This window comes from Canis lupus, chromosome 7, assembly GCF_011100685.1.
Source record: "Canis lupus familiaris isolate Mischka breed German Shepherd chromosome 7, alternate assembly UU_Cfam_GSD_1.0, whole genome shotgun sequence".
Classification (NCBI taxonomy): Eukaryota; Metazoa; Chordata; class Mammalia; order Carnivora; family Canidae; genus Canis; species Canis lupus.
In genome coordinates, this window is record NC_049228.1 from 73,755,928 (window position 1) to 73,780,032 (window position 24,105).

Below are 24,105 nucleotides of genomic sequence, written 5' to 3' on the forward strand. Positions count from 1 at the left end.
AATCCTGTGTTGAGCAAACAATGACTTTGGTATTCCATTTGAAACCATTTATGTTTCTGAAATATAATTCCCTCCTCTATGCAGCACAATTATTCAGCAAGTTGTGCTATACTCAAAATAATTTGTGAAAGTGAAAAATGAGTCCAGTGTCAACTTCCATGTCGTAGAAAGAGTCAAAGGGGGTATAGGACAGCAAGGCCACCCATAGACTTGCCCGTTTCCATGGAAGCTGGCATCAGATGTGATTGTGAGAATCAAAGTCCCTTGAAGATTCATGGAAATCTTTGAAAGAGATTCCAACTTCTACAGAGAATGGAATTGGACTTGAAGCCATCTCATCAGGGATTCAGCTTACATTGGGACAATAAAATTTAATCTTTCCTCAAGCCTAAGAAAATTGAAATAAAACATTGTATTATCCTCTTTTGTAGCAATGTAGGATGTACATTAATTTATCAATCAGACCATAAAATAAGTAGAATACACTTACTGTGACAGTCATTCAGTAGATATTTATTGAGCATGACTGTGTTCTGGCTATGTTTTCATGAGCTGATGGGGAGCCTGATGTGAGACTCGATCCTGGAACTCTGGGATTACGACCTGAGCTAAAGACAGACGCTCAACAAAACCCAGGTGCCCCTGTAGGGGTTGTGTTTTAGCATGTGTTGTAAAAGAAAGATAGGTTCTGGATATCACTTGAAGGTAGAGCCAAGAAAATTTGCTGTTGGACTTGATATAAGAAACAAGAAAAAGGTGTATGTGATGACATTGCCATTGTTGGCCTGAGCAATAGGAAGGAAGTTATTAGCTGATGTGGGGAAGACTGTGGGAGGAGTGGGTTTGGGAGGTAGAAGGTTGGGCTCTGGGTATGTTAAGTGTGAGGTACTATTTGACGTCTAGGGAAGATAGACAAGGCAAATAGACATATGAGGTGTTTACAGAAGTCTGGGGTAGAGACATAAATTATGAACGTGTGTGTGATTATGACTATTTTACAGGTACCCAGGGATTATTTAAATCAGGTATGGTAAGGGATGCCTGCCTGGCTCAGTGGTTAAGCATTTGCTTTCGGCTCAGGTCATGATCCCTGGGTCCTGGGATTGAGTCCTATATCGGACTCCCTGCTCAGTGGCCAGGAGTCTGTTTCTCCTCCCTCTGACCCTGACCCTGCTCAGGCACTCTCTCTTACTGTCTCTCTCAAATAAATAAATAAAATATTTTTTTAAAAAAATAGGTATGGTAAGACATGCAGATACGGAAATTGACTATCATGAAGGAAGAAGTTTGTCATCCTCACAATTCTCTAGTAACAGGAGGCACAGCACACAGTGCCGCATAAGGAAGCATCACATTGAGGTGGAGGTACAGAGAGGGAAATTGCAAGCAAGAGCCTTTATTGTGATATTCATGGAAAGGGATGGATAAGATAAGGTAAGCGGGGTAAGAAAGGACCAGCTATTTGGAATAATTTCAGCAGGGCCCGTAGCTGCATCTCTAGGTCTGGCACCTGGCCCCGGGGGAAGATCAGGGTAGCGGGAGAGTGGCTCTGGATTGGTTGGTTTGCATTGAAAGGCAAGTTCATGGGCATGCAAGTTGTTTACTGTCTCCAGGAATTGGCTAGCTCTGAGAGCAGCAGACCTACCAGGGTCAGCAAGGCCCTAGAGGTCAAAGTATCAGCATGCAGAAAATAAAAGTTCTGATTATTATAACAGTATTTAAAGTCATGAGAGTGGAAAAGATCACAAAGTTTGGAGCCCTGGGCTTTTGAAGCAAGATGTCAGCAAGATGAAAAGGGTCCAACTAAGAACACTGATAAAAGGTGGGGGGGAGTCAGAGAGTTTGAAGAGAAACCAGCAGAATGTGGTATCCAAAAGTCAAGTGAAGAGTTTCTAAGAAGAGGGAGTAAGAAACTGTGCCAAACACTACTGATAGTCCAAGTAAACAACAGGGGGGGGTCACTGGTGACATTTGCAAGAGCAGTTGTGGGGTAGCAGTGAGACAAAAGCTCAAATGAATCAGATTTAAGAGAATAGGAGAGGGAGAAAGACAGAATCAGTCATTCTTTTGTGATGTTTTTCTGTAAAGGGAACATGAAAATGAGACAGAACCTGGAATAAGGTCCATAGAGATGATGATTCTTCTTCTTCTTCTTCTTCTTCTTCTTCTTCTTCTTCTTCTTCCTTCTTCCTTCTTCCTTCTTCCTTCTTCCTTCTTCCTCTTCTTTCTTCTTTCTTCTTTCTTCTTTCTTCTTCTTTCGTCTTCTACATGGGAGGGAAAATTGTTTGTGATCAAAGGAACAGGGGAAGAAAGAATGTGGAGAGTTGCCCCTGAGTAGACAAGAGGGGCCCAAGAGGAGAGTCCAGCCTGGGATAGGAGTGAGGACAGTTGAGCTGTAGTGATGGCAGAAGAAGGAACTCATCGGGCCAGCTGGGGGCCTCTGTGAAGATGCGATGTCCCTCCACTGGCTTGTTTTCTCAGTGCAACTGTGATTAGCTTGAAGCTTGTTCTTTTCATTGATGCTGATTTGATGGTCTTAGTTAACCAGATGGATGGGAGACGATCTGATTCATTGGGAGTGAGAGAGACTAGTCTGTCTCCTTTTTTTTTTTTTTTTTTTTTGACACAGCATTGTAAAAGAAGGAAAATGAAAGACAGAAATGCAAACCTAGAAATAGAATTAACAAACTAGATGAGTATGATCCTGATTAAACTGCGCAGACATCTTGTGAACAAATGTATGTGGAAAGAGGAGCTGAAAGCGATAGCCATAAACATTTTAATGCTTCTTGCAATAAACAAAAAGTTAGTTACTTCCCAGAATATTATAAAGGTAAAAGGAGAAAACAAAACAAAACAAAACAAACCGTGGATTCAGCACTTGACTACATCAGGAAAAGCTTAACAGCCTCCCAGGGAGTTCCAAAGAAGTGGTTTAGGAGAAAGACGTGCATGCACACATACCCTCTGTACTAACATGCTTAACCTCTCAAATCCCTGACAGATCACAGCCTTGGGAACTATGTTCCTGGGACGGGGATGCCTTTATTCAGGCAGCTTATTCTTTTGACCTTGCAGTTGTTATGTGCCACTCACAATGACATGTTCCCTGCTTTCTGCTTTAAGTAAAGGCACTTTACTCGACAGCTGTCAAACAGTGCCCAAAGACACCTATTTTTTTTCTTTTTTTCATGTGCATAACTGAATCCTCTTTAGTGGGTGGGGTAGAGTTCCTGGAGATGATGGGACTCGAGCCTATGAGAAATCATAATGTGCTCACACCGCAGGTAAAGATCACATCTGAGAGTTGCCTGTCCAGTGCTGCAGGTATGGCTGTATGCCCTGGGCCACAGCGCTGCCCACTGATTTTCTGGAGATCTGGGAGGCTGGGCCTCATCAGCGCTATGGTCCATCCAACCCACCCAACCAAGGGTCTGCCAGGAACAGGTGATGACGGCTTTCCCCATCCAGTGAATTCCACACATTCCCCCTGCCCCCAATTTCCAAGAACCTGCGTGCTTTTCAGAGGCCCTGTGAGCATTTATTTACTTCCCTTGTGCGAATATTTGACATCCAAAGTCTGATTGACTCAACTGGGCCTTACAAGTCATTTAACATTTTCTTAACCCATTTGCTGCCCAGGAGGCAGCCATTTGCAAGCCCACGTTTCTCACCTGGATCATGCCTGTCTCTTGCAGAGACAAATCACACTTAGCTCTATCCCCAGCAAAGATCTGGCAGACAGAGGTTTTATTCTTGCAGAAGGCTTCCCTGTTATCTTTCTGCTGGTCGCAAACTCTGTTTTTCCAGGTGTCCTTCATGAAGATATATCAGAGTTAAGAAAAAGAAAGCTCTCACATCTGGTGTCCTCCGAGGTCCTAACTGATTTAAACCATGGGCAGATTTTACTGTTTGCTTTTTCTTCCTGTGGAAACAGAATCCACACTGTGCAGCAGGGAAGGGAGTTGTTTGTGTTTACTGTGGGGATAACCAACACTGCTTTCCCCATTCTCCTTTTCTGGGTGCAGATTACAGATTAATCTTTATTCAAGCACAGAAACTCTTGATTTATGTCACTAATAAGTATGTGCTTTGTGTTGCAGCCAGTGTGAACTGCTCAGAATACACGATGTGCTGGTTGTAAATTGATGACCATATATTGTAGACCCCGGGATGCTCAGAAGGAGGAGAGGACAATGTGAATCAAATTCGTATTATGAAGCCTGGCCCCAGTATGCAAATCCCAGCCTGAGTGGTCAGGGCCTCTTAGTGTACTCCAAGTTACCTGGCACATCATTTACATCCATTTTTTTTATTTCACTAAGAACACACAGACCCTCTTTCACTTTGCCACAATTCTTGCTTCTGAATCAAACTACACACGAAGAACCCTGATCTCACAAATGAGCAATTGCTCTATTATCTGCCTGCCTTATGGGAAACGGAGGTCCCAATGCATTAAGAAGGAAACTTCAAGCCACATGAATGAACTTTGCCTTTGTATAGAAGGGTACAATGCCTCTTCCCACGTGTCCACAGAAAAGCGTGTCATTTCCACATGAGAAGCAACAAAGGCCCCCGGAAGTCCAGCAAAGCCCAGGCACCCCAGCAGCATCTTCTTTGTCCAGGCTTCTTTTGTCATTTACTTGCTTTCACTAATCAAGATCGCACAGGAATGTGTTGAGTTAATGGTTCAGTTTTGTTAATTGCTTCATTGGACTGCTTTTCAGAAAGCACTTGCCCCAGTCCTTGAAATGGAACACGATTAATCGGAAGTCACAAGAAATAATGAGGTTGAGGCGCCTCTGCATCCACCCTGAAATTCTGAGACCCCCTGGAACTGCATTTTAGGCCAGGCAGCAAGGTAATTGAGATTTGCACAAAGAATGGCATGAGATGGGGGCTTGCGGGCTCTGATAAAGTGTAGGAGGGGTGCTCCTTGAAGTGATTACACCCTAATATTTGCATGATTGCTAGAGTCATCTGGGAATGATTTTTAAAGTTTGCATCAATCATAGTTTTCTCCAGAAAACGGGGAGCAACACAAGCCTGGTTGTCCTTTCACATTGTGCGCCAAGTAGAGACAATCCCACCTTTTCTCAAGTTCTGAATCGTGACATTAAATAGCACAAGAAAATAAAAGCATGGCAGTCCACCAGGACTGTCAGCTGAGATAGAAAACCTGATTAGTAGCAAATTTGGCACCTGAGACTTCTGCAAATGGGATGAATTGCCAAAGGCGTGTCTTGCTGCGAGAACATTGCCTTTCCATTCGGTTATAGCAAAAGTATGTGTTGCTAGATATGGTGCATTAATTGTTTTCTTAGGAAGCTGCAGTCTAAATATAATTTTTAGTACGTGCCTTTGTAAGAGGCATTTTTTATAGCTAGATCTATATATCATAGTTGCCTATTTTATTAAATGCTCAAACTTCTAAAGAAATTGTGCCATATTTACAAATTATCTATATTAGCAAAAACCATATAGGGCATGCTTAGGTTAATTACTACCAGAAAGATTGTGGAGGTCTTGACATATTTTCAATTTCAATAAGAAAAACTCTGCATTGCTAGGAGTGTTATGCCAATAACTAATTTCTTTAGATGAAAATATATTGCTGTGTAACACTCAGTTGTCAAGATGGACGGCTTGAGTCTATAGCGACACAGTTTAGGAAAGTAGGAATTTTAAATGCAAAGTTCTGGGAGACACAAACAAGGTTAACTAACTAATTCCCCCAACTCTTTATCACCATAGCGACTGCATCTCAAACATTTATGTTTCTCGTTTCCTTATAAAGTGAAATATGAGGCCAAGGTGACTACCACATCTAGGAAAGGGTAAGGATAAAGTTCACAATTAAAAATGTAGCACTAAGTGTATCTAATACATCATTTTTGTCATTCTTCTTTTAAAATGACACACTTTTTCACCTGCATTCTCAGAGCCTTAAGGTCTGCTAGAGATGTGTCAGGGGCCATTATAGGACACAACTGAAAAGACCATACAGATTATTCCTGGGTCTCCTGTCCACCACTCGGAAAAGAGCAGCTCTACATTTATCTCCCTCTAATCCTGGGGTTTAAGAAGTCTTCTGCTATTTGAAAGAGTTTGAAAAACAACTAGGTTGTTTTCATCTATTTAATACCAATTAGACATTTTAAGATAATACAGGGAAAAAATTTTTAAACAAGGAAACCTACTCATGACATATTGTTAAATTAAAAAATGGTAAAAAAAAAATGTGTGAACATGGTAAACCCTTTTTGCAGATATGTTCATATTTATTTATTTATTTTATATGTTCATATTTACACAAAAAAAGATGATAAAAAACCTAAATCATATTGAAGCTGAGTATTAGGGAGGGAGGAAGATAATTTTTATTATGTTTGCTGTTCAGTGTTTCTGTAACTTTGTTTTGAAATAATTCTAGGTTCACAGGAAGTTGCAAAAATAGCACAGAAAGGTCCTTTACCCCAATGTTAACATCAACAGAAACATAGTTCTAAGCACACTATCAAAACCAGGAAATTGACATTGGTATGACCCACAGACCCAATTCAGATTTCTCCACCTTTACGTGCCAATGCATGAGTGTACTCTTTGACCCTTAAAGGTTTCTTTGTTCTAAAGTCTGCTTTATCAGATGTTAATTCTCTCCCCTTCATAGTGTAATTAACTATAACATGTTCTTATAATTGTTGCTTCAATCACCTAATATAGCTTTAAAAATTCAAGAGGATAGTCTGTAATATTTACCCTCAACTTTTATGTTTTCTGCTGTTTTTTCTTCATCCCTCACATTCCACGTTCCTATCTTTTATTTCCTTTCTGTTCAAAGAAACTTTTTTTCTGTGTCTTTAGTTTTGCCAGTGATCTGCTCTCCTCAGCCATGATTTCAGTGCTTGGAACAATTTGTACTCTGCCCTCCTTGGCAATGTTTTGGCTACCATCTTGAAGAGCAGCCTAGGGTTAGCCAAGGTCTGCAGAGGGAATATGAATAGACCTCCAATGCACTCCACTGCTTCCTGACCTACACCAGATTAGGACCAAGAACAAAGGGCTTTCTCTTCAGGGTGGTGTCAGTATTAATGCCAGAGATAACCCTCTGTATAAAAACGACAGCTCAGAAAGCCACCAACTACTCGGTCTAGGAAGCAGTCGATAGTGACACGAGGAAATTAGGTATTTATTAGGTATCAGAAGATCCAAGTTCAAGTCCTGTTCTGACACAGTGAATGATTTTGTGTAAAGCACTTAAGCACTTTGAGTCTATCTTTCCATCTTTAAAATTAAAACAATGAATATCTATTTATATGGTTGTTTTGAGCTTAATTTGCTAATCTCTGGTCTAGAGGAATTCCCCCATTACTGACCAGATCTCTGGAATAGCAAACTTCCAGGAAGTTCATTAAAGATAGTGAACAGCATAAGACGTGAAAATTGGGAATTCCACTGACTTCATTGGAAGAATACTTTTAGAGCTTATCCAAGAGGGCCATTTGGGGCAAGGGGGAATATTGAACAATCGTTGATTACACATTTGAAGGTACTGACCAGATAGCGTCCCTAGATCCAAGCATAAAGAATAAAGGAAGGATGTTCACTGAAATCCCATCTGCCTAAAAATGGGAGAAACAGGATCTCATCAGTTGCTTTTAGGAAAAAAATATCTTTGGGCAGGAATCACAAGTCACTAAGAACATGCTTTTATGCACTATTTAAAATAACACTGCTATTGAATTGTTTGATATCAACCTAGATTATTTTGGCTGAAAACACTAATTGACAAGAATCTTTTCTAAGCCTGCACACTTGAAAATATCTTCTGTTTTTTATTTATTTTTGTTTGGTTGATTGGCTGGTTGTTTTATAGCCACTACTGAATGTATTCTGCTGCAGTTTTCAACAAGACCCTTGGCTATTTTCGGCTTCTTAAAAAAAGATAGCATATTAATACAAAACTAAAATACAAAATAGGAAAACACATGTCTGCAGTTGTATCTTCTCAGATTTCAATCATTCCAATGTATTATTTATCATTTTTCATTTATTTTGTTTTGTTTCAAGAAGTCATTATAAAATAAACCATCCCTGTTAATAAGTTACTTTAAGTTTTTGCATTTCTACTTAGGACCTGCTTTTCTCAGTGGCCCATGGAGCAATGTGTGCTTTTATGCTTTTGGGTAAGCTGAAGGTTACAAAGTTTACCAAAGTCCTCGGTGACCTCCTTGTTCATAATTCCACCAGATGTTTTCAGTCCTCACTTTTCATGGCCTGTCACCTGTATTTTCCAGTATGGGCCACTTCCTCCTTCCTCTGGCTTCCATGATGCCACACCTTTTCCTCTGTCGTCTTTGTGCACTCACCACGCATCACCCAGTGATTAATGTAGGACTTCCTCAGGACTGGGCTCCTCTGCCTCACTCTGTAGGCCATCTCTCCTCTTGGGCAATCTGATCAATACCTTTGACTTCAGTAGCAGCTATGCTGTACCAGTGACCCCAAGCTGTAGATCTACAGGCCAGACCTCTTCTCTGCCCCAGAACTAGTGATCCAATCTTCTATTCTATGTCTCTCTTTTTATTCTCAAAAGTATCTCAAATTCATTATGTCCAAAACTGGATGAATGACAAGTTCTACCATCACCAACACCACCACCACCTCTGTGTTCTTACACTTGCCTCTTGCAGTGAATAGCATAAGCAACCATCCATTGGTGCAGGCCAGAAAGGCAGGAGTCCTCTTTAGACAGCTCCTTTTCTTGTTCCTCCATATCTAACCTTTGGCAGAGAACTATAGACTTTGCATTCTGTCAAATCCAGCATTTTCTCTCCATTTCTACTGCTTCTCAGTGTGGGTCAAATCCCTGGAGATCCTACTGTGAACCCCAAGCTGGCCTTTCATAGCATGCTTGCTCTTCCCTAATTCATTCCCCAAACAGCAACAAAATGATCTTCAGGAATGCAAACCTGAGGGGCACCTAGGTGGCTTAGTCAGTTAAGCATCTGACTTCAGCTCAGGTCATGATCTCAGGGTCCCAGGATCAAGCCCCATATATGGCTACCTGCTCAGCACAGTCTGTTTCTCCTTCTGCTCCCCTGCTTTCTCTCTCTCTTTCTCTCTCTCTCTCTCAAATAAATTCTTAAAAAAAGAGAAAAGAATGCAGACCTGACCCCTTCAGCACCCCAACCCTCACACACACACACCACCAAGAACTTTTCAGTGGTTTCTTGTTGCCCCTTGCTCTGAACTAAAATCCTCACTTTGATCTCATGGCCCAGCACAATCTGGCCCCTGCATACCTCACCAGGCTCTTCTAAGCTAAGGTTACTCTCACCTCTGTCCTTCATACATGCAGGGCCCTCAGGGTAGAAGGGCTGCCCTACTCCCTTCTTTACCTACTTATCTCCTCATTTTCATGATCTTAGTTCAAATGATCTTAGTTCAGCCATTGCAGGGGACTCTCCCCTGATTTCCTAGTGTGGGTCTTACACAACTCTCTCTTTTTTCTCAGTAGTTATTATGTTTGTAATTACATACTGATTTATGTAATCATTTGATTAATTTCTATTCCCTCACTAGGCTGTGAGCTCCAAGATATATGGTGGTTCCATTCACCATTGCATCCACAGAGCCTAGCATAGCATATGAGAGGCACTAGGGAAGTATCCCATGAAGAGAAGAAGGAAGAAGGGACAGCAGGGGTAAAGGAAGTGATGCAGGGAAGGAGAGAAAGAGGGAGTAGAATAAAATGAAGAACAAATTATCCCTAGATATGGTGCCCAGGAAATCACACCATCATGTAAACATATAGAATCCCTTTTTATATTACAAAGAGGAGGTTCACCCACCTGCATGCCCACTGTGGAAATATTCTCCACTTGAGCCCATAAGCTTAGAGAGGTTTGTATCTTTCACTGTGAAAAACTCCGAGATCCAACTACTAGAATTGTGCTCATGGCATTTCTGAGCCCTTTTTCATTGTGTCACTGTGGTTGAGACAGAAAGTACAAGACTTGTACCTCTTTACAACAAACCAGGTGTCCCTGAGACTCTGGAAAGACAGAAGATGAATAGACATGTCATGACTTCTCACCAGGAGAGTCATCTTGAGGCCTAGGGGAAGTTCTTATTAGAAAATGTCAGGCAGCATAGAGACAGAATGATTCACTGTACGTGAAAAATGCTGAGGAAATCCTCCCAACAAGAGCCTTCGCAAGAATTATTCAGAATTGGAAGATAAAAAATACATATTCTGGAGGGAAAATAATTTTTTTAGGATCTGGGAAACAAAATTTGCTAGTAGGATAGGTAGGCCTCTTTGCAGGAAGATTTGCTATAAACTGTGGGCCTGCATGTATGCATGAGGTTAGAGACCTCGAGATGGCAGATGCAACATCTCCTCTTTGTCTTGATCAGGGTTTAGGACTCAGGGTTGAAAAATTGAATTCATTTTCTGGCCTTATAAATATTAAAATGCAGTTTTTAATAGAACCTGAGATCTCCTTCATCTTCATCCCTGTCCAATTGGTCTGTGGGTTTCTACATCGTGTCTATTGTCCCTGGTTTCCTTCTCTGAAAACCAGAGAGGCAGTCCCAAAGGCAAGACATAAATTCACATAAAATAAGGCCTTCCAGAAAGAGGTTTAAAGGTAGAGAATCTTACAAAAGCAGGCTAGAGACCCAAGTGTATAGATTTGAGATGCTTGGGGAGAAATTGTGGCCAAAAGAAGCTAAAACCAAGACTGAGGAGGCCAAAATAGGACTCCCCACCAGCCCTGCTTGTTTCAGTTTGTTTTATTAAGACATTAAAAAAATAGTTTTAATGACAGGGATGCCCACTTTCACCACTGTTGATCAGCATAGTACTAAGACCTAACCGCAGCAATCAGACAAAAAAAGAAGTAAAAGTCATTCAGATTGGCAGAGAAAAAATTAAACTCTCACTCTTCACAGATGACATGATTGTATATGGGGAATTCAAAAGACTTCACCCCAAAACTGCTAGAACTCAAACAGCAATTCAGCAATGTGTCAGGATACAAAGTCAATGCACAGGAATCAGTTGCATTTCTATATACAAACGATGAGACTGAAGAAAGAGAAACTAAGGAATCAATCCCATTTACAGTTGCACCCCAAACCATAAGATACCTAGGAATAAAACTAACCAAAGAGGTAAAGGATCTGTACTCTGTAGAACACTTCTGAAAGAAATTGAGGAAGACACAAAGAGATAGGAAAACATTCCATGCTCATGGATTGGAAGAATAAATACTGTGAAAATGTCTATGCTACCCAGGGCAATTTACATGTTCAGTGCAATTCCTATCAAAATACCATGGACTTTCTTCACAGAGTTGGAACAAATAATCCTAAGATTTGTGTGGACCTCGAATAGCCAGAGGAATGTTGAAAAAGAAAACCAAAGCTGGGGGTATCACAATGCCTGATTTCAAGCTGTATTACAAAGCTGTGATCGTCAAGACAGTATGGTACTGGCACAAAAACACATAGATCAATGGAACAGAATAGAGAACCCAGGAATGTACTCTCAACTCTATAGTCAACTCATCTTCAACAAAGCAGGAAAGAATATCCACTGGAAAAAAAGTGTCTTCAATAAATGGCATTGGGAAAATTGGAGAGCAACTATGTAGAAGAATGAACCTGGACCATTCTCTTACACTACATACAAAGATAAACTCAAAATGGATGAAAGGCTTAAATGTGAGACAGGAATCCATCAAAATCCTAGAGGAGAACTCAGGCAGCAACCTTTTTGACCTCGGCCACAGCAACTTCTTGCAAGACATGTCTATAAAAACAAGGGAAACAAAACCAATAATGAACTATTGGGACTTCATCAAGATAAAAAGCTTCTGCACAGCAAGGGAAGCAGTCAACAAAATTAAATGGGAAACTACAGAATGGGGAGAAGATATTGCCAATGGCATATCAGATAAAGGGCTAGTATCCAAGATTTATAAAGAATTTATCAAGTTCAACAATCCAATCAAGAAATGGACAGAAGACGTGAGCAGACATTTCTCCAAAGAAGACCTACACATGGCCAAAAAGCACATGAGAAAATGCTTTATATCACTTGCCATCAGGGAAATACAAATCAAAACCACAATGAGATACCACCTCACACCTTACACCAGTGAGACTGGCTAAAATTAACAAGACAGGAAACAACAAATGTTGATGAGGAAGTGGAGAAAAGGGAACCCTCTGGCACTGTTGGTGGGAATGCAAACTGGTGCAGCCACTCTGGAAAACAGTATGGAGGGTCCTCACAAAGTTAAAAATAGAGCTACCCTATGGCCACACAATTGCACTACTGCGTACTTACCCCAAAGATACAGAAGTAGTGAAATGCTGGGACATCTGCACCCCGATGTTCAAAGCAGCAATGTCTACAATATCCATATTGTGGTAGGAGCCAAGATGTCCTGTGACAGATGAATGGATAAAGAAAATGTGGTTTATATATACAATGGAGTATTACTCAACCATCAGAAAGGATAAATACCTACCATTTACATCAACATGGATGGAACTGGAAGATATTATGCTGAGTGAAATAATAAATCAATCGGAGAAAGACAATTATTATATAGTATCACTCATGTGGAATATAAGAAATAGTAAAAGGGACCATAAGGGAAAGAAGGGAAACTGAATGGGGAAAAATTAGAGAGGAAGACAAACCATGAGAGACTCTAGCTCTGGGAAACAAAGGGTTGCAGAAGAAGTGGGTGGGCAGATGGGGTAACTGGGTGATGGGCATTAAAAAGGGCACATGATGAGATGAGCACTGGGTGTTACACTATATGTTGACAAATAGAATTTAAATAAAATAAAACAGTTTTAGGACTGCAGCAAAACTGGGCCAAATGTATAGGAATTTCTCATATACTTTCTACCTCCCAACATGCACAGCCTCCGCTACTATTACCATCCCCCACCGAAGGGGTGCAGGTTTTACATGGACCCATCATCACCAGAAGTCCCTGCATGGCATTAGGGCTCAGTCTTCATGTTGCTCACATCCACTCTATAGGTTTGGACAAAAATGTACAACACTATAGTACACATATTCACCATCCAGAGTGTTTATGCTGACCTAAAAATCTCCGTGCCCCACTATACATCCCTTTTCCCAGACCTTGTCTTTTTTTTCTTTAATCAAAACTAGATCCTTGACATTGATCTAATTATCATACATGAGGGAAAGTAAATGTGATTTGGCCCCTACAAATATATGTCCCCTAGAGGTTTTCTTTCTTCTTTTGAGGTTGAAAGATAAAGCAACTAATGCCAAGTAACGTACCATTTGATATGTTGAATTTTCCACTTACACATATCTATTTGGGAAAGGAAGGCATGCCAAGTAGCTCCTGGTTGCTGGCCTTTTTCAATGGGAGTTAAGGATGTGACATGCTTTTGCTTTAATCATTCTAACAGAAACTTTGTAATTATTCCCTACTATTTCTAAAGCCTCAAGTGGATTTCATCTCATTTTTTAGTTCATGCCCAAAAGTTGAAGTGTTAAGATTTTGTTGCCAATCATGTTTTCAAAATTATCCAAAATGTAAGAGTAAACTTTGTCCATGATATTATGAACTTCCTTACATAGTGTTTTATTTGTAGATAGTTTTCATTATTAATTTAACAAATGGGAGCCACTGGAAGCAAAGCCAAAATCATATGTTGTTGCCCTGATTTGCTAAGTGACTATTCTTTATAGCATTAACTGAAAGATATTAATTATATTTTAAAAGTAATAATCAAATGGGATTCATCCCTAAGTGCCAAAATGCAAAGATGTTCAACCATGGTAGTTAGACAAAAGAGAAAAATGACCATTTTAATTGATGTCAAGAAACCATTTTCTAAATTCTTTATTTTTTCTGAAACATTGCTGTTAAATGTATTTATATATAAATTAGAAACACCAAGCATAATGGTAAAAACAAAAAAACAGTATCCTTTGAATTACAATGAGAATCAGTTTAGGATTCACAAATTTCTTTTATCATTAATTTAAACATGCTGACAAGTGCAATTAGACAAAAAGAATGAAATAAGAGCTATTAACAATGGAAAAAAGGAAGCAAAAGTATGGTTATTTTTTATGGACACACTTTTACATATTGAAAACCTAGGGTTAACATATGAACAAAAATTAGGAAGAATAAGGAAGCTTATGAGGTGATCATTTACAAAACAAATACTGAAAAATAAATTATTAAAAGGAAAGATGTCAAATCTCCGTAATTATCTATAAATTAAATATGTATAATTTCTGTATAATTCCCAACAGGATGACATCACTGAACAAAACAATTCCATATTTTATCTGAAAAAAATAAACACATGGAAATAATCATAAAATGGCTGAAAATAATAGGTAGTGGTCAGCCCAGGATATGTGGGAATATAGTATATTGCCTAGTTAACATTTGTATCAATGGGAAAACATCTGAGTATACAATAAAGAAAAACAACAAATATCCAATAAATACATGAAAAAAGATCAAACTCAGTACTGATTAAACAAATCCAAATTAAAACAGTTGGTGGGAAGGTCAATTGGTAAAATTTTCTAAAGGGCACTTTAACAAAACAACCTAAAGATGTTTCAGTAACTCTGCATCATAGTTCCCAAGAAGCTGCCTGTAGGAAACATAACTGGCATATCAGCTGGGAGTGGCCCCTGCCTACTGCCCATCCAACATGCCACATCGCATCTGAAGGGAAGTCCTGTTAGTTCTACCTTCCAATTATATCCAGAATCGTACCACTGCTCACTACTTCCTCCTCCACCACACTAAGCCAGATACTATGATATATTGCCTGGATTGTTAGAATACCCTTCTGGCTGGTCTCTGTGTTTCTAAAATTACACACTACCATATTTATTTTCAGCACTATGACCAGGAGGATTCTTTCAAAGGACAAATCAGATCATAATGTTCCTTTCCTCTATACTCTGAAGTATCCCAGCTCACTAAGAGGAAAAATAAAAAAGTGAGTCCTCTTGGCCTAGAAGGCCCTCAAGATCTGGTAACTACTCCTAGTTAATCCACCTCAGTCTTTGTGATTTATATCTCCCTGTACTCACCTCTTACTCATTTTGTTCCAGCCAAATCGGCCTTGTCACTGCTCCTCAAGCAAGCTGTGCGGGCTCTCCCCTCAGGCCCTTTGCACTGGTTATTCCTTTGCCTGGAAACTGCTCGGTTCTCCTTCAACTCCTTCTGGTGGTTGCTTAAATGTCACCAGCTCAGTGAAGCTTGTCTTGGTCACTCCCCACTCTCCCAGACCTCCTCAACCTGTTCTGTGTTTTCTATTTTTTAGACCTATGTATCATTTTCTAACTGACTCATCCACCTGGTTTCAATCTATGTTGATTATAGTCTGTCCCCTGTAGTTTACAAATTTCATAATGGCAGAGATTTTTGTTTTGTTCACATAGATCTGGCCCTAGCACACAAGCAGCTACCCAGAGATGTTTGGTGAATGAATTGCTGAATAATATTGCAAGGAGCCTTCCTACCTGGTGAGATTTAAAGAAAGCAGTACAATAATCAAATGGAACTCACAGAAGCGGAATACTATCTGACAGTCTTCAGGAATGCGAGGGAAGGCACGAAGGAAACGGTTGGTGTTTTCCTGTGCAATTCTAGATAGTCATCTGTTACTTCTTCCAAAAGATTCTCTGGCTGGTTACAGGCCCACACCAAACTCCTAGCCACAGTAAGAATAATAATAAAAAAATCAGAACCATAACATGAAATTAGTCCCTTATGTTTATATACCATTTCACAATGTACTAGTATTTATCTCGGTAAATTAGGTAGGCAAGGTAGATGTCAACTATTTGATGGATTAAAAATACTACTTTTACCTTGAGGCTACTTCTCCTTCTTTGATTACTATTATAATCTTTGTTTTGGATTCACTATTAAGAGAGGTTAAATTATACTGAAAGGATATTACGTAAGGGAAAAATGGTTGATGATGCTTCAGAAATTATCCAGAACAATTGGATAAGGATGGAATGTTTTATATTTGTCATTTTTGTCACAGATAATTCGTTCAGAGCTGAGAATTTATATTTTATTTCAAAGCTACTTAAAGGCTCCAAAGAAGCCTTTTTTGGCTTCTTTTAAAAGTCCATTTTCTGGGATGCCTGGGTGGCTCAGCGGTTGAGTGTCTACCTTCGGCTCAGGGTGTGATCCCAAGGTCCTGGGATCAAGTCCCGCATCAGGATCCCTGCAGGGAGCCTGTTTCTCCCTCTGCCTGTGTGTCTACCTCTCTCTCTGTGTCTCTCCTGAATAAAATCTTAAATAAATAAATGTCCATTTTCTGAAACCTGCCACAAGCTGATGGAAGTTTTATAGGAACCTTAAAGCCAATTAGAAGTCTGAGAACACTTGGTTTGTAAATGGCCCATAAGTTGGAGAGGCTACATTAGGGGCCAGGCTGAGAGCAGAAGCAGAGAGGGAGAGTGGGGAGCTTTTTGTTCTGCTGCTGTGAGACAACCACTGCCAGATGCCAACTCCCCCTCCTTGCCCCTAGTTCTGAGGTTGTCCCTATGGGTTTCAAAATAGGCATAGGCTTTGCCATTTTGTTTTATTCTATAGATGTCCTCCTACAACAAGGGAGAAGATAACCTTTGCTAAAATTTATGAGGCTACTTCTTAAAAAGAGCTTTCATTTAGGCTTTCTGAATTTTCCTCAACATGGAAGATTAAAGTTAAAGGACCAATTTACTCATTTTTCTCTCTGTATCTAATGCATTAGCAAAATAATCTCAGGATTGTGAGTTTACAGTTGTGAGTTTATGGAATGGCAAAAACAATTGGCTTAAAATGGATCCTATTATTTTAAATTCAACCATTTGAATCCAGTTGATGCATTTAATCCCCTAGATCACCACCCAGCCTGCCTTCAGACTGGACAAGAGCACTGTGTGTCCTAGCCAAATATTTCTACATCAAGGTCTGGTATATTGACATATATTGATATATATTACACTTACATCTTGTAAATGAAAGCTACTTCTGATGCAAAAATGTGTTTTCAGGTCATTTTGTATTTGATATTTGATAAGAGGAGAGATGGGGAATTGGGTCATGGGGCATGGAAAAAGAATGAATTATGATTTCAAGAAACATTTGCAGTGGCAAACTTGGGAGGAAATAATTTTGGTTAGGGCCAAATATGTGAAATGCCAGTGTGTGCACATGAGTATGTGTGTATATGTATGTATTGAGAGTGTTGTCAATGAAAAAGTGGTTATTTTATTTGATTAACCTTCAGAGGCAACTGATTAATCACAAATGATCTGTTGAGAGTCTCTGGGCAAAATATTTGCCATTAATTACACATACTTAAAAGTTTTATTTACTAAAACTCTCAACCTAACTATATTTAATCATAGAAAAATAAATGTAGTCAATTTCTTACTTAATAAATTAAATAATGGCCAAGTGTCTTCCTGTGGCTTCCTGGACACAGGACATGGCATGGTTTAACTGAACCTACCCTCACACTGATCCATCACAGATGGAGATGTGCCTACACCCATGCCCTGGTCATTTTCAATTTAGATTCTAGTTCAGCATAAATGGAGTTCCAGAGGTTCCCCAAGCCTCCAGAATGTTGATCTAGTTGAGACCATCCTTCCTAAAACAAGGACACAAAGGGACCTGCTGGAGAGGGCCAGGCAGAGAATGAAGGATATAGATAGGGGTAACAAGGAAACAATCAACATTTTGCAGTGCATATTCAGGCCAGACCTTCAAGTATATTCATTGGAATGACAAGGAACGCATAGACATACATGAATAATTAGGGCTTTAAGACAAGAAGAGGCCATTCCCAAGATAGTCTGTTAATGGAACCTGAGGTACTGGTGGCACATAGAAGGATGGAAAAACGTAGATGGGATCATGGAAATGACACTGTAGTCACAAACACCATGTGACCTCTGGGTTATGGCCACAGAACCAGGGTTCCAAGGAACCCAGTTTGAAATCCCCTTCTCAGACCCTCTCTGATGTTCCTCTGCCTATCTCAGCACTGTGAGACTTTATTTTTAAGAGATTTTATTTATTTATCTGAGAGACAGAGAGACAGAGAGAGAGAGCAAGTGGTAGGAGGAGCAGAAGGGGAGGGATATGAAGAGGTAAAGAATGTCCAGCAGGTTCTATGCTGAGTGCAGAGCGTGGTGTGGGGCTCAGTCTCACGACCCTGAGATCATGACCTGAGCCAAAACCAAAAGTTGAACACTCAACTGACTGAGCCACCCAGGTGCCCCACTTGTGAGACTTTAAATAGTACTTTCTGGGTATGAAATACAGTTCTTAAATTTATGTTACAATTTATAAAGGAACAGCATCTAAGTGAATGACTGGCCCTGTCCACCTCTAATGTTTTCCCATAAAACATAGAACCTAGGCTTCATTGATATACCAACTTATTTGTTTAATGGCTATCAAAATTCAGGCCATATGATATAAACCAAATACTTATTAGGGTCTGTAGTAAAACAAAAGAGTTGAGGGGCTCGTGGCTTTTGAGAAAACATATTTCCACAGCCTTTGTAATATTACTTCCATACATAATAAATACCACCATGATAAACAACAACTACATGGGTAGCCTCCCGTAATCCCCAGACAGAGAGATAGGTAGGTGATATGTTTCCACTGTTATAGATGCTGAGTATGAGGCACCAGGGAGTGGAGTTGCTTGCCTGAGGCCCACAGCTGGAAAGGATATGAGCTGGACAATGGGCCAAGACTGTGTGATGGCATGTCAAGTGGTCTTCTTCCTGCACCATTCACCCCCTTGACTTCTAGTCTGATTTTCCAAACTCAGGCATGTTTCCTGAGTCTTGAAATTGTTAATACAGACAAGTGAACATTCATTAAAACAAATGTCACATCTAAGCCAACTTCTACCCGAGATGTATGTTCTTCCTGTGCTTGTGTGTTTCAACAACTGAGAGAGTAACTTTCTAGCATCCTCAGACCATTTGGGTAAATAAATTACGAATATCCAAGAACAGTTGCCCTGTGCCTTCTTATATACCACATGCTAGCCCAGAGGCTGGACCTGCGAGGGTAATTTGGCCCCTGACTTTGAAGAATGGAGTTGGAGAGGCCATTCAGGTGGCTGAATGGGCAAAATAATCTCAGGATTGTGAGTTTACAGTTGTGAGTTTATGGAATGGCAAAAACAATTGGCTTAAAATGGATCCTGTTATTTTAAATTCAACCATTTGAATGCAATTGATGCATTTAATCCCCTAGATCACCACCCAGCCTGCCTTCAGACTGGACAAGAGCACTGTGTGTCCTAGCCAAACATTTCTACATCAAGGTCTGGTATATTGACATATGTATATATATAATACACTTACATCTTGTAAATGAAAGCTACTTCTGATGCAAAAATGTGTTTTCAGGTCATTTTGTATTTGATATTTGATAAGAGGAGAGATGGGGAATTTGGTCATGGGGCATGGAAAAAGAATGAATTATCTTGAAGGGAACGCCATAAACAGAAGGTCCCAAACTGGAAACGCCAAGATTTTTGCTGAAAATGATGAACATGTGGATATCACAGAGGCTTAAAATATTTTTGGGTGTCATCCTGAGTGTTAACCTGCTCAGAGGCACCTTCCATGCCATTTACCATCACTGCCCCTCCTCTTCCATGTCAGAACAATCCGTTTCAGTTATTTGTGATGTAGGATTTCTGTATGTGCATCTGCTCTATTTCCCTTCCACTGGACTGTGAAACCCCGACGCCAGAGACCAGGATGTTTTGGGGCTCTGCTGGAAGCCAATGCCTTACCCACCTCGGCACCTGTAAACAGCAGTCATCTGCTAACTACCGGGCAGTTCTGCAGCTGGAGAGGCATTTGGAGAGGTTGGCAGGTAGAGATGCTACCAGCCTGAGACATCAGCAAGAACACAGAGAATAGATGCTACAACATACCTAAGCCTTGGGTATAACTGCTGAAGAACATGCCTGGAAGGTCTCTCTCAGTCCATTTGTGAGATCCTCAGCAGCCAGCTTAGCAGAGGGTGGTTTCCCCTGAGATGATGGGACATCCAAAAGTTCAGTCATCTGTAAAGTCGCACAAAGCTAAGCTCCAAGTAAGGTATGGCCCTGAGGTTAAGACCCAGCTGCACAGAATGAAGAGCACACTTACAGTCTCTGCCCGTGGTGAGCTAATGACCACTGATAATAAACCAAAGTCATGTACCAATGTGATGCTGGTGCACTGAGGGTCAAATTCCCCAATGTAACAATCTCTTTACCTTGAGCTGAATATTAGTAAAATGGCTGTCTTTATGGGAAGCAAACCATGAACACATGTAACTTTATTCAAAAATGCCAACACTTCATCTGAAGAGAGAATTTATAAAACTGCAAAGTGAGTGATGGAGTGGCATGGGGGATAGCCCTGTTGTCCCGGAAGAGAAGCCCTGAAGACTTGGTTCCCCACACTGTCTGTGACTCCAGACAAGTTATGTCACCTGCTGGCCTCATTGTCTCGTCTATACATCAAGTGATGGGTTCAGCTGAACTCTCTGGCCTTTGGAGATGTAATAAGCCTTACATGGACTCAAGCTTTTCTAGCATTGCACTTCTGAGCTCTCGATATTTTTGTTAAACATTATAATCTGCAATTACATCATTCGGTAATATCGTATGAAATTTATTTTTCACAATTCTGCTGAAGTGCAGGGTGATCACATAAGCAGCATTCTTGTATTGGAGTTTGTCCTTTATTAAACACTAAATTCTACATCCTTATGTTTTCAGCTGTCTCTTAAAATCACTGGTAAAATGCAGTTAACACTCAGAAACATGAGTCTGGGCTTATAAAAGAACTCATGAAAAACACCCTGATATAATTTCAAAATGAAACACAAAATTGCTCCTAAATATTGAGAAAAGAGAGGCCCAAGGCCCAAGCTTTCTAGACATCCCTTCTCTCCCCTGCCTACACATGTCTGCATGCCCCACCGTACATTTCCTGAGGATGGAAACTTTCCTCTGTGTCCTTGAGCCGCCTCCCCCTGCTTCTGTGGGGACCTTGCTTGATTATTTATCCCACTTTCCCTCCTGATGTATCTTCATCTTCTGTCTGTCGAACAGTTCCCTCCACTCAATCTATAAACATCCCAGGTCTCACTTTCTGAATATGCTGTATTTCATCAATTCTAAGATATACATTTTTCACACTTAACATCTCTGAAATCAGGATGTTTCTTACAACTTGCTATTCTTAAGGAAGATTTTTTTTTCTTTCTTGGAACATAAAATGGGGGTGTGCCTTACAAATGATGGTATTTTAGATTGGATGTAACACAATGCAAATCCCTCCTCTGTCCCCCCATAACACCTGCCATGGGTTAGGCTCTTCAAGATGGTCAGAAATGGAACCTATCCTTTGGATATCTTAGTTAATGAGGATTTAGTATAAGGCACCACAGACCAAGGGAGGAAACAGTCCTAGCAGTGCCCCACCAGGAGCAGTGGAAAGTTGTGGCTCATTGGTGAACAGCAGGTGCTCTAATGATTCAAGACAGTGCAGATGGTCTAGAAGCAACTCTGGTGCCAACTCATGACTCAGCTGTCCCATCTCTGCTCTACAAAGTCAGACTCACATTCAAGATCCCCAAAAGTAAAGGTAAGATTAGTTTGGTCAGTCACCATTTATGCCATCAGCAAGACTCGTTTGCCAGACTAATGGCAACCTATATAGATTAGACACCCAACCATCCCAGATTGAATTAGATGTGGCCAGAGCAGGAACAAGACATGGCAACCTGCAGGTATGTAACCGCTCAGAAGAAGCTATGGCCTAGGACGTATTCAGAACTTAATGTTTATCTCCACATGTTCCTCTAGCTGGTACTTTATTTTCAGATTTCCTTTGCAATCCAAGTTTTTTAAAATGTGGTCTAAACTTCTTGTCCCCACCTCCAGTCTTCCACCTGATTCAATCAGATTTCCTTCCCAATGCCTCTACACACACTGCTCTAGCTGTACTTGTCCTCAGCATGACCTTGTGTTTGATTTCTCCAAGGAACACGTTTAGTCTCTATCTTACCAGCCACTGGGGCTGCAGCAGATGCCAAGGGAATGCCATGGATGGCCCACCTAGGGGCCCTTCCTCAGGCTATACACTCTTCCTCTGGGTGCTCCCCACATTGCTGAGGGCTCACAGCAAAGTGCCTCTCCAGAGAATAGCTCTGAGCTGATGGGAATGCACATATGACTCCTGACTGAAAAGGCTGCCTTGGTGCTGTGGGGGCTGGTCATGCTCCAGAGGGTCCCATGGGGTTGGTTTGAGGCCAGATGGTAACTAACTCCCATCTTCACTTCGCTTCTTTCCCTGTTGATCCTTTGCCCCTCACCTCCTTATAGATTTTCTCTACAAGCACTCCTTTAACAAATCACCTGCCCCAGAATCTCCACTTCAGGCTGTTTCTAAGAAACCAAGACACCTCATACCTTGCACATCTCTCCTGCACTGACTTCCTTGTTACCATGTTCCCCTCCTGCCCCCATGGCCCTTAATCCTATGTCTCCTACAGTGGCAAGCTCAACCCTTCCCTTCCTCCCCTCCATGGCAGTGGTTCCCAAAGCAGCAGACCTTACATCCATTTTAAATAACAACCATTTCACAGCACTCCCTTTACTGTCCTGAGTCAGAGATGACATCACTGCCTGGTACAAGTCTCATTTGCTGAAAGATGCAGCTATACATATGTGTGTATGTGCGTGTGTGTGAGTATATGTCAAGTAAAATTCAAATGAAACCATATGACTAACTGAATGGTAATTTTATTAGTTCATTATTAAGATTCAGAAAATCGTTTCTTCAGAAAATGCTATGAAATATGAGAAATCAAAATATAAATTAGGAATAAAGAGGAGGATAACAGCAAAGAACAAGGGTTCTGGAACCAGACTGCCACTAAATTTTAAAAGCTATGTGGTCTTGTGCAAGTTGCTTAACTTCTCTGTACCTCAATTTCCAGTTTACCTACTTGAAAGAGCTTTACAAGAAGTAAATTGCAAAAAAAAAATTATGTATGCCTGGCATACCACGGGTTTTCATTTATATTTTAAGACAATAAGTCATGTTTTCTTTTAGTTTTAGCACGGTGTTGACAACCTCCTCTTTTCCCCCAGAAGGCCAGATGGTAAATATTTGAGGCTTTGTGGGCCGTACACAGTCTCTGTCATACACTTTTCTTCTTCTTGATTACAATCCTTTAGAAATGGAAAAGTAAGGCTTGTGGGCTTTCGCTGGCCAGCTCTGTGTCAGTTAGAGACCACACACAGGTAACATGCAAAGAAAAGATTCCATTTGCACCCTTTTTGTTCTTCTCAAAACTGTGAAACATTTAAACATAAAGAGAAGGATGGAGAATAATATGATACTCAGGTACCCTTCACCCAGTAATTACAATGTTAAATTTTGGATATTTGCTTTACCTTTCTTCTTTTCCTGACTCCACATAGCAACTATTCACAAGTTACTGTGTACCCTTCCCGTCTGTGGCAAATCACCAAAATCAGCTACATTTTCTTCTTGGGCCAGATGTTAACCTGCAGTTCCCAGACTCCCATACAGTTAGATGTGAGCCTGTGACTGAGTGGTGGCCCCTGGACAGTGGGCATCAGTGATCGTGTCACTTCTCTGCCCAGATAAGGACCTGAAGATTTGCCTTGCACCTGGTCCTTCTCTCCATCTGCCACCTGAAGATGGACCACAAGGTGGAAATAGCCAGGATTCTTGAATGGCCATGAGGAATGAGGAGCACCAACATTAGATTGTGATATAAATGAAAATAAATAAGCATTTATTGCATTAAAGCCATTAAAATTTCAGGGCTTATCTGTTAGAGCAGTAGCTGGTATTATATGAATTTAATTCAACATGATCCATGGTTTCATAATTTTACTAAATGTGTATTTATCCACATATAATATATGGTACCACTTTGGGTTTTTTTTATTTTTATTTATTTATAAGTCACAGAGACAGAG

At 40.5% G+C, this 24,105-nt stretch overlaps 2 long non-coding RNA genes across 41 annotated transcripts in view; one reads left to right on the forward strand and one right to left on the reverse strand.

Moving 5' to 3' along the window:
- The window catches only part of LOC119872612, an 85,995-nt gene that overhangs the window by 8,566 nt on the left and 53,324 nt on the right, over positions 1–24,105 (forward strand). For 27 of the 36 annotated variants that reach the window (XR_005362671.1, XR_005362669.1, XR_005362645.1 and 24 more), the window contains 3 exons: positions 4,104–5,840; positions 15,491–15,675; positions 18,741–23,255. This is a non-coding gene — a long non-coding RNA (uncharacterized LOC119872612). Of the gene's footprint in view, positions 1–4,103; positions 5,841–14,943; positions 15,046–15,490; positions 15,676–18,740; positions 23,256–24,105 lie in introns of all 36 variants that reach the window. The other 9 variants (XR_005362654.1, XR_005362674.1, XR_005362673.1 and 6 more) reach the window with 7 other exon arrangements.
- The window catches only part of LOC119872613, a 45,179-nt gene that overhangs the window by 6,717 nt on the left and 14,357 nt on the right, over positions 1–24,105 (reverse strand). Inside the window, exons 4-7 of one of the 5 annotated variants that reach the window (XR_005362638.1) lie at positions 20,029–20,127; positions 15,618–15,762; positions 12,365–12,464; positions 221–388 (exon numbers count right to left, since the gene is read on the reverse strand). The exons of 1 other annotated variant lie outside the window; for it this stretch is intronic. This is a non-coding gene — a long non-coding RNA (uncharacterized LOC119872613). Of the gene's footprint in view, positions 1–220; positions 389–12,364; positions 12,465–15,139; positions 15,763–20,028; positions 20,128–24,105 lie in introns of those variants that run through there. 3 more of the 5 variants (XR_005362636.1, XR_005362637.1, XR_005362632.1) reach the window with 3 other exon arrangements.